This window comes from Fundulus heteroclitus, chromosome 22 (genome assembly GCF_011125445.2).
Source record: "Fundulus heteroclitus isolate FHET01 chromosome 22, MU-UCD_Fhet_4.1, whole genome shotgun sequence".
NCBI lineage: Eukaryota > Metazoa > Chordata > Actinopteri > Cyprinodontiformes > Fundulidae > Fundulus > Fundulus heteroclitus.
Genome location: NC_046382.1, coordinates 30637180 through 30647896, shown reverse-complemented (window position 1 = coordinate 30647896; position 10717 = coordinate 30637180). Strand labels below are relative to the sequence as shown.

Sequence of the window (10717 nt, the reverse complement as noted above, 5' to 3'; positions counted from 1 at the left end):
TCCGCTACTTGACATATTTTGGAACAGATGTTTAAACAGATGTTTCCTCTTTCTCCCATCGGCGAGAGCCAGGGAAAAAAGGTCAAAATGACCCAAACTCCCATAAATCCTCCCTTGGCACGTTATAGCGTGACATATCTAGAAGACCTCTTCATTGAAAATCTGACTCCACACTGATCAAGTCTAGCTGTGATAATAACAAACATGTAAAAAAAAGTCTAATTTCTTACACAACCAATGGATAACATACTAATGTAATCATGGTGTCTACACAAGTGCTGATATAAAATGTCATGTAATAAGTGCAGATTACAATCAATAACATATTTTCAATAATAGAGGAGAGAGAGACAGAGAGACAGAGAGAGAGTCAGAGAGAGACAGAGAGACAGAGAGAGAGTCACGTATGCAAAACAGTCATTGCTTTTGCAATAACATCTTTCCAATTTAGATATGAAAGTGAAAAAACCCCGATAATTATCATTTATTTATGTGTCATTCTCGGGGAAAAAGTCTTTCATGGACCTCTTATACCTCTGAGCATCCGCCGTTATCATCGGTCACCTGACCGACGGCATCAATTGGAAGTCAGCCATGCTACTCGCAATGACATCCAGCACTTGTCATATTAAAAAGAGTACATAAGCATGATACAATAACAAAACATCATAATACAAACAACAAACAACATATGTAAATGATCTTGCTAATAATATTGATACGCAGGATTAAAAAACGAAATGGATGTTAGAATCTAATGTTATGATAGTATAAACTAAACTAACCGGCCGCCTGTGCTACCTTATCTATCAAAGCTTCATTGTATTGTATTTTGTTTATTTATTTATTGAGTAACTTAAACAAGGTTAATAGGGTTAGTCATCTTCAGTTTGTGTGCTTGGCTTGAATGAGTTCCTGGACACGTAGCAAAACAAAAAGAGTCCATCCCGATCACGGGGCTCCTTTCCATGTGGCATGAGTCTGTAGCACACGCATGAGTCCATGGACGTGTCCAGGCGGCCGGGGATCAGCCCTTCGGATGGCTGCTGCCTGATGTCATCCATCTATACATTGTCCCCACAATCCACCTTTTCAAAACAGGCACAACACAACACACAATTAAAAAGAATACAATCAGCGTTATCACCAAAATTATTCCTGTTTTTTGCAGCCATTGCTCCCCATTCTCCTAAAATTTCTTCCAGACTTTTCCACGACCAGTTGTTTCTTCCAGCATTCTCTTTTACTTCTTCTCTAAGTTTCATAAGTTTAGCCATTACTACCCTAAACGAACCTTTAGGAGCTGTGTTCATGGGAATATATGTACAGCACTCATTGCCAAACATATGACATACACCTCCCTTGCTGGCTAGAAGCCAATCTAAAGCTTGCCTGTTTTGTATTGCCATTCTACTTGTTTCATGTAATTGGTCTCCTAGTGCCATAAATCCTTCCACCGTGAAATTTATCATCCTCTGCTGATTATAATAAATGTAATTTATCCATTCAACATTTTTATTAATAGTAATCTGAGGCAAAATAGACTCAAAACCTGCTTTAACTTCATGTTGTGCTTTAAATTCATCTGGAATTCCTCTTGGTTGACCAATAAGATTTAAATAAACTTTTTCATTTAATCCGTAATCTCCTAGACTTCTACGGGACCTAGTTTTACCTGTTTCCATTTGAGCTAGTTCTTTTACCCCTTCATACACTAAGGTTATCGGTACTTTCATTCGTACTAATGCACAAAGTCCTACCCACTCAAGTGGTAAAGTGTTCATTAGCATGTCATCACCACACATCCAGTAACTGTCTGCCACTGGATACGTTTGATCTCCTAAAAAGAAAAGTTTGGGAAAAGTCATAGTTATATTTTTACAGTCCTCTTCTACAAATTCTGGGTTTTCAAACCAAACGGGCTTTGTAGCAAACACTGGTGTTACATTTGCATGCTTAAACCAAGATAACACCCAAGTTACATTACATTTCACAGTGGTGTTTCCTACATTAATTCCTTCATTGTCCTCAAAACCTCCACTAACGAAACATTCGTAGTCTGCATCATAATCTGTCATAATCAGTAGGTGGAACATTATCTGTAGTACTAAAGTTAAATTCTGCACACAATGATTCTAATTTATACCCTTTCTATTTTTCTAAGTATTGATGAGAGTTTCTTGCAACTCAAACCACACATAGGTAATTTAAAAAATGACACTGCATCTTCTCTTGAAGTGAACTCACCATTGCTACATTTTTACGCTGCACTACTGCACATTCTTTTGACGTGTATTTTTCTGGAATAACCATAGGTACTGCTCCCGGAGCAACAGTACAGACTAAGCAATCATTTTTAGTTAACTCCCTGACAGTATACCATGATGTTGTATACCATGTATTATGTAAGGCTCTTTGCCATAAAGGATCTCCCCTTGGTCTGATTCCGTGCCATTTAATATCCTGTAGTTTATTTATTGCTCTTGGTATAGCTACTTTTGGATTGCGTTTTTCATAAAATTGATCTAAACCTTCAGAGAAATCCTCACATCCTTCTTTTTCAGAGCATCCATACTGTTTTGGATCCGGTTCTTTGAAATCTAATATTAGGTTGTTGTCCTGGTTTTGACGTTACCTCAACCGGAGAAGGTACTGTTGTAATTAATCTTGTTAATGAAGGTTTAGTACTTTTTAAAACTTCCTTTGTGGATTTAACTGTACTTGAAACTACTGCTGTTTTGGGTTCTACTGCAGTTGAAACTATTGTCCTGTGGATTTGCTTTAGTCGTGGCGGTTGTTGGAGGTTCGGTTATGCTATTTTCAGGTCGAGGCACCGTAGGTTTTGCATTTTCTAAATTGTTATCAACCTCTGTTGGTAGCACTTCCTTTTTATTTGTATATACCTTTGTAGTTTTATCGTTATTGTTTGAACTTTGTATTGTGCTAGTTAAGATTGTAGATGCTGATGTAACTGTTAATGTCTTAACTGTTAAGGTTGTCGGTTTATTTGGTCCTGATTTGGTGATTGAAGTAGGTAAAGTCACATGTGCACTTGGGACAGTAATTTCTTCACTTCTACAGTAGTTGTAGAAGCCATAGTTGTTGGGGGGAAACAAATGATTTCTTTTGGTAAAGCCTCTTTTTTCGGTAGGTTCCATAATATAGATGAATCAACTTTTCCACTTGAAGTGATGTCTTCAAATTTCAACTCGTATGTTTTGTCAATACGGAAGGCTATAACATCTGCTTCAATAATCCATCCACAATTTGTAATCTTAACAGTCATTTTACAATTAATGTTTTCTTGATTTATACTAGATAATTGATGGCTCACATTAGCATGCGAATTACACATCCTTCGTCTGTCACCCTTTTGCAACAATCTAGAGATAATCACGTTTCTTTCAACCAAATCATATTTATCACTGTCTGGTTCAACATGAATCCTAATTTGATCATTAACAATTTGAACTGTAGCAATCATCTCCTTGCCTCCTATTCGCTCTAAATCACCATTTTGTGTACCTCCTTTACCATTACCTGGATTCTTTACTGTTAAGTCATATTTGTAATTGTCCTCAGGATCCCAATGGGACTCTATTCTTACTTCTACGCCAAAACCATCGTCCTTAATGTATAAAAGGATTGAACACTGGTCTGCCCCATACACTTTATATTCCTGTTTAACACTTTTTCCGCATAATTTCCTGGTATTGTAATAGACATTTACCTCAAATTCTGTATCTAATTCTGTATGAAATTCTGTATCGGTTACCGTTGCTTTCCATTTGAATTCAGCATGGGTCTGTCTTTTCTTACGCATTCTTTTTGTTTTTACTCTTAAGTGTTCTCTAAGACCTAGATGAGTCGTTAACTTTAGTTCAGCTGGCAAAAACACTGGTGTGTACTTGTTCAAACCCATTAACGTTGTGTTGTACTTATCTTGTTCTACAAAGGTGGATTTCCCTTTATAGACCGAAGTCCCACAGTTCATGGTTGGACGTCGACTGTCTCGACCCACATTACTCGTTGCTTTCTCTCGTGGTTGAGCTGTCGTTAGCTGATGCTGTGGCGCTGGCTGCAGGCTGTGAGAGTTCATCTCCGGCCTCGCTGTCGTTAGGTTCACCACTTCTGCCAACATCCACAGGTGAAATGTCATTAATACTAGTCTCATTGCTGCAAATCGTCTGTTCACACTTTTCCCAATGTCTGGCTTCACATTGTCTCTTGCGTACACTTTAGTACAATGAGTCAATTGAAACCACGTTTCACTTCCCTGAACTTGGACGGCGGTTGCGGTTGCTCGTTTGACCTCAAAGGGTCTATCCCATCTCGAGCCGTTCCATTTCCGTCTGAACACCTTCACGTACACCAGGTCTCCTGGTTTGACTGGTCTCTTCACCACCATCCCTGGACAGGAACTTCTTTTCACACTATATTATCAGCCCTTACATAAAAGTCCGCTTCGGTGACAATTCATCCCGTTCTCCATTAACCATGCTCCACTCCAGGACATAGGGACAGTAGAAAATAAAATACATCAGCACATTTAGAACTTAAAGTCCACATCAACTGCAAAATAGTGACTTTTCACATATTTAAAAGGTTAAACAATGTCCTCATTTGTCACAAAATTGTTCATCAAAATTCACAATTTAAAAAGGATATGTTCACAGGGCTTACTCCGCCAGTACCCAGACTCAGCCATACTCCTGTGCAAATTTGCTCTCCGTCTGCTCCTGAAAGATATTCCTAACAAAAATTTCCATCCTTATGATTAAAATTTAGTGACCAGGGTTTTCATGCAAGATAAGGGAGCAAAAGTAGAAGAAAAGAAGAAGAAGTGTTAGAAGTTGAGGCCCCTTTTTCCTTCCAGAACTAAGTAAAACTAAGTGGTATATTTCTATTCTCTCTTTTGTTCAGCAATTTAGAATTTTTTTTTTTTTTTTCAAATATTCATTGCTCCATGCTGCACTGCAATCCTAATCTAAAAATATAACCGACTGCTCAGATTTATTCTTAAATCAGAGGTTGACATCAGTCTGATTTTCACTTTATAATTTATCATACCGTCTCTCCATGCTCACTTTACAGCTGTTCTTCTCGTCTTTTCAATGTGTCTTCCATCAGAAAAAGGTTGGCCAGAACCGGACAGAATCTCAACTTCTGAAAAAACAGGACTGAAGACAGAATAGTTAGTGCTCTCAATCAGGACTGAGTTGTTAATGCTAAGCATGCAATCAAAACCTGGTCCTGTCATTACTCTTTGTATTGTGGCTGTGTCTGTTTACCCGGTAACAAACTCAATTTTCAAATGAAGCATTTACACATACACCATATATCTTTTTACATTAGGATTTTTATAGTTATAACAAAAATCGGGTTACTGTCACTGATTGATTCACTGTTACCCAAGGTTTTAAATACCAAAATAAAATACTCACTGAACTGAGCAGAGGCTTGTGATCTGCTGATACTAGCAGAAAGATTCCCAATCCACTTCAAAAATATTTTTATTCAAGAATAAAAAAAATAACATGTCCTTCTTGTCTAATGTTTAAAGGAAATAAACAAAAGTACTTAGTTTAGGGTTCAAAACTATTTCTGAAATTTCTTCAACCCAAATTATTTTAATTTATGACTTTAATCTTTTTCTAGTGTTTACGTCATTAAGCCATAAATCTGTTTTCAAATACATAAGTTATTGGTTTCTCAATCTACTCGTGTCATTCAATCATAATGTGACACTCTAGTGTTGAATACCTCATTTGTTCTGTAATCCTCAAATTCTGCTATCCTCTTCTTAAAAGTGCCTGTTTCCTAATTAACAGTGCCGGAGGTAATTAATTACTTTGTCATGGGAGGACCCATCGTCTTATTATTCAACACTCTACTAGTTCAACTTCAAAGGTATAAAACAAAATGTTAACTTATCTGATCACTGGGAATTTTCTGTTAATAATTACACTGGACAATTTGATTTTAGCCACTTATATAATTTAATACATTATAGCAACTAGTTGCCATTCTCAATATTTGTTTTACTTTACTTCCAGAATTAATCGAATCGATTGGATTGTGCTAATTTCTTTGGTGGACCTTCAGTCGCTGGGTTTTCACAAATATCAGTGTGCTGCAGCTCTTTTTCTGGTCATTGTCAACGGACGTGGAGACCCTTCCTTTGCTCAGCCGTGTTTCCTGACGGCCTGAGCGTCCTTCGCTGCTCCATGTCTGAGCAGGCATTGAGCCAGCGCTCTGGAATCCGGGCAGGATTCCCGCCGATGTAAATTTTGTTCTGGTTCTCCGTGTTGACAACCCTCAGGTTGTACCATCACCAGTCAGCTGCTCATTAGGCATTTCTCCTTCAGTGCCATTTCAGTATGTGCAACCCTTTTCATCAGATCCACCATTTAGAGATTAATAAGTTGATTCCTTAATTTTGCTTATGTTCTATTTTATTCTTTACTTCCCCTGTACCAAATTAAACAATTTTCTGAAGTCATTTTATAATTTTACAAAGTCACAGAGGTTTCCCAATGGCAAAATAATTAATTCACCATCTTAATCTTCACTTTAAGTTATTTTATTTTATTGTTTTTAACAAGAATGACAATTATCACAACCTATTCTTTGGCAACTCTAATTCTATTTAAATTAGACCTTATTAATCACTGTAAATGCTATAATTTTTAGCTGTTGCTTACATTAAACTTGTATTTTAATAATCAGTCTCAATGGTGAACCAACCAAAAGAGAACTAATTTAGAAGTACCTTTTGATCACAAGCCTCCTTTTCAGTTTCGCCGTTTAAGTTGTTTTTAATTATCCAGATCTCCCATATGCTTTAAATTTTATGGTTTATTGACTCATAGTGATTCGACAGACGTCAAATATGTTGGGGCCCTGTTTTTCCTAGGGTCGCCCCTGTTGTGCAGTCGGGAGTCTCAACCTCCTCTCTGCTGCTCTCCTCTCAGAGCTCTGCAGCTCCTGGCATTGTGTCAGTCATGGAATTTTAGGAGTGGAGAGGCACAACCACTTCCAAAGTTTTTGCATAACCGACCGCTTAGTTCAGTAATATTTACACTTTAATTATCTAAACCATTAACTCAAGTATATGTTACCGTAAATATACCAAAAGTCTAATGGTCATTGTTCTTAAGACATCATTATCACATAATACACAGACATCATTAATGGTTTTCCTCTTTTTTCTCTTTTCTTCTCCAGTCATACTCCTGATACTGACGAAGGCTTATGGATGATGATTCTTTTTAATAAACCTCACAATTGAGTTCCAGCCTGACTGACACCCCAGTATTCCTAAGAATTTAGTACAATCCAATGCATAATCTTAAGGCAATTCGCCAACATTCACTTCAGTCCGGACTTTTGTGAATACTGAGACATCAGGCATTGTGGACAGCTAAAACTTATGACCTTTGTTTACACTAATAAATTCTCGTTGATCCATTATGTCATTGCGTTAATAATGCTTATCAACATTATTATTAAAACATACTGCGATAGCACAAACAAAAGTCAGACAACTGTCAGTAAACCGCCTTCGCAACATAGATTAAACATTTACACAAAATACCCCTAAACAACACTTAGACGTACACAACATTTAGACAACACTTAGACAAACACAAACTTTTGTATGTTATAGATAATCTTGCCGGCATTTATTCTATTAATTGCTATAAACAGTTTTACGTTTCTAGTTGCTTGTCAGCAGTTATTTAAAGCATGCGCGTGTGTGTGTGTGTCTGCTTTCACACAGCGAGTTTGCTCTGCATTACGATTGAAACAGCTGTTAATGCTTAAAGCCGAACATGCAATGTTAATACCTTGTCACATGCATTTCACATATTCAAATAACCTCATTCATCACATCACACGTCCAATTAAACATCCATACTAAGTAGGCTTCAACTCAACCTCAAAATCAATGATCGATCCAGTGAACCGACGACAGTAGGGCTATTAATGGGTTAATGTTCTTTGTACAGAGCGAGTTTAATTTGGCAAACGGTAGGGGTTGCCAAGGAGGTAACAAAGGGTTAAGGTTTTTGTAAGATACTGTTACATTTCAACTCTACCCTGTAAGTTTTTTTTTCTTGGTCAGGGGACAGCGGAGCAGACGCAGGCTCTCACTGACAAGTTGGTGGGGGTGAGGTTTCTTGCATTAGTACATTGACGCGTACATGTTTTTCTGTTGGCTACATACAGGTAAAATTCTTTATCGTAGTGCTGTTTTAGTGTCTCAAAAGCTATTTTAGCTTCAGTTGTCCATTTTAACACTGCTTTAAACAACTGGTTTCCTGCTTCTTTTAGGAGTTCTCTAAACGATGCTGTTTTCCTGCATAGTTTTCAATCCAGTCTGCATTGAAACCTGTCATTCCCAACAATGTCATCATTTCGCTGACTGTCCGTGGACTTGGAGCTTTGCTAACACCTTCCAGTTGAGAAGGTGAAATGCTAACTCTTCCTTGAGGTATTTGTCTTTCCTAGGTAATCTACCTGTGGTTGACAGTACTGTAGTTTTGTTTGGAGACCTTGTGTCCTCCCTCTGCTAATCTTTGCAGAACTTTGATTGAGTCCTGATGACAGTCATTTAGTGTGTTTCCGCAGATTAACAAATCGTCCACATTTCGTTAATCCACATTAAGAAAAACAAAAAAAATTGAGATGCAATACGGGGTTAATTTCTCTCGCGAAAGCGAGAAATCTTTTTACTTTTTGTTTTTTCAGAGGTCCTTTTGTCTCTCCTCGGGCGGGGGAGAGAGGGAGAGGAGGGGCAACGCTCCGGGAGGAGGGAGTGAAAAGCGTTGTGTGTGTGGCTCTCCTTGCCTGCGTAGAGCTGTATGTGTGGTTCCTCTGCCTGAGGAGAACTTAGTGTGTGTAAGATTTTCCTTTCGGTGGGGGCTGAGGAATTTGGCACCAGTCACTGGTCACTGATGGCTAAAAATAACTCAGCCTGCTGTTTTTCTCTCTCCACTGACAGGCAGAAAGGAGAAACCAAAGAAGTTTGCAGATCTTATTGCCAAAAAGTTTTCGCACCCGAAAAATCTCTTGCACAATTATCCAACTTTTAAGCACAAAGTATCTACACCCACATCTTGTCAACAAAACAGCTTAGATAAGTGTACACTTTGGTCCACCAAGATTTCTTACAAAAAATAGAAGTTTCCAAGCACTTTACCTTATCAACCTAGGCACTTTACCTCTAACAGTGGGACTTGAATACAAAAAAAAAACAACAAAAACAAAACAAAAGCAACCATGCAGTTTCATTCATCCATGCGTTTTAGTCATCCAATAAAGCTCTCATCCTTTATAATCACACGTAGACGTCAACAACAATCACACATTCTTAATCATCACCTTTCAACATTCCCACATTCTCACGTTTTCCTTTCACTCTCACTCTCACTCTCCCGGGAGACTTATTGTTTTTCTTAAAGGTCCAAATGTTCAATGTTCCTGGATTTTAACTGTGCGCACAGAAAATTTAAATCAGGTTTTTTTATGGGACCCAGAGCAAAAAAAAAAAAAGTTAAAAATAAACATTTATACTTCACGTGCACCAGCAAGGCCTCTTTGCTTCAAATTTGATAGGAGGCTTTAACCTCGTTTGCCTAAACCTGGAGTACTCAACCAAAAACAGACTGCAGTCAACTCTGTTAAGGCCACATTTTCATCGGAGTTCCACGCATGGAATGATCCGAGAACTGCCTTTTTCTTTTTCCAAGCGCTTACATTAACAGGGCCGCGCCCTAAAGACTCCGACCAACCGAACATTTATAAGATCAATTCTTTCAGAAATGATCTCTTTGATTCTAAAAAGTTATGTATATTAGAAAAACTTCAGCAAAGACCCGTACTGGTCCGATTCATTTCTTATACGCCGTCGCTTCTAACGTCATATTTGACGGGACATCCGATAAAAGCGGCTGGGAGTAACCAATCACTTCTTTAAGTTGTCATGTGTGCCCAACTGTGGAGGAAGCAAATATCATTCCAAATCTTTTGATGTTTAGACAACTTATTTTTCTACGTAGAAAAATACCAAATAGATGTCAAGCCAAAGGAACGACCACTCCCGTCTGTCAATCAATCACAAACAACGCTCTTCCCAATTCAAATTACACAGGCGGCAGATTCATCGCTAACAAGCAGAGAGAGGAGAAGACAGAGCAGTAAAAAATGTATTTTCACTCACCTCTGTCCTCTCTCCTCCACCCCAGCGCGGAGGGGCCAGGTCCGCGCGGGGGAACCCAAGCCGTCTGTCCGGGAAGGCAAAAACTCCCTTTTTTCCTATCACGTCGGGGTCACCAATTTTGTGGGAGAATTACTTAACTATTAACCTTATAAAAAGAAAGAAAGACTCAGAGAAAATGGCGTTCCTTTGTCTTAACAACGAGAATTCGTCTTTATTATGCCTAGAAACGTACAAACGGGTTTCCGGAGCGAATTCTGACATTCAAATACAATGGTCGTCTTTTTAAAAGAACATAATGTGTGTGCGTTAAACACAAGTGTCTGTGTGTCTCCATTGGTGTGTGTGCGTTACACGCTATTGACGTCAATTGGCAACAGGGCTTAAGTTCTGGGAAGTGTTTATCACTAAAAGTACAACAACAGAGCGATTAATTCCGCTACTTGACATATTTTGGAACAGATGTTTAAACAGATGTTTCCTCTTTCTCCCATC

General features: G+C 38.3%; 1 long non-coding RNA gene across 2 annotated transcripts; it reads left to right on the top strand.

Moving 5' to 3' along the window:
* The first annotated feature begins 8140 nt into the window (after window positions 1-8140).
* On the top strand, window positions 8141-10499 carry LOC118557065. 2 transcript variants are annotated; one of them, XR_004927563.1, is made up of 2 exons: window positions 8141-8473; window positions 8755-10499. It is a non-coding gene; the product is annotated as an uncharacterized LOC118557065 (long non-coding RNA). The 2 variants fall into 2 exon arrangements; XR_004927562.1 differs by having other exon boundaries at window positions 8141-8497.
* Window positions 10500-10717: the final 218 nt, after the last annotated feature.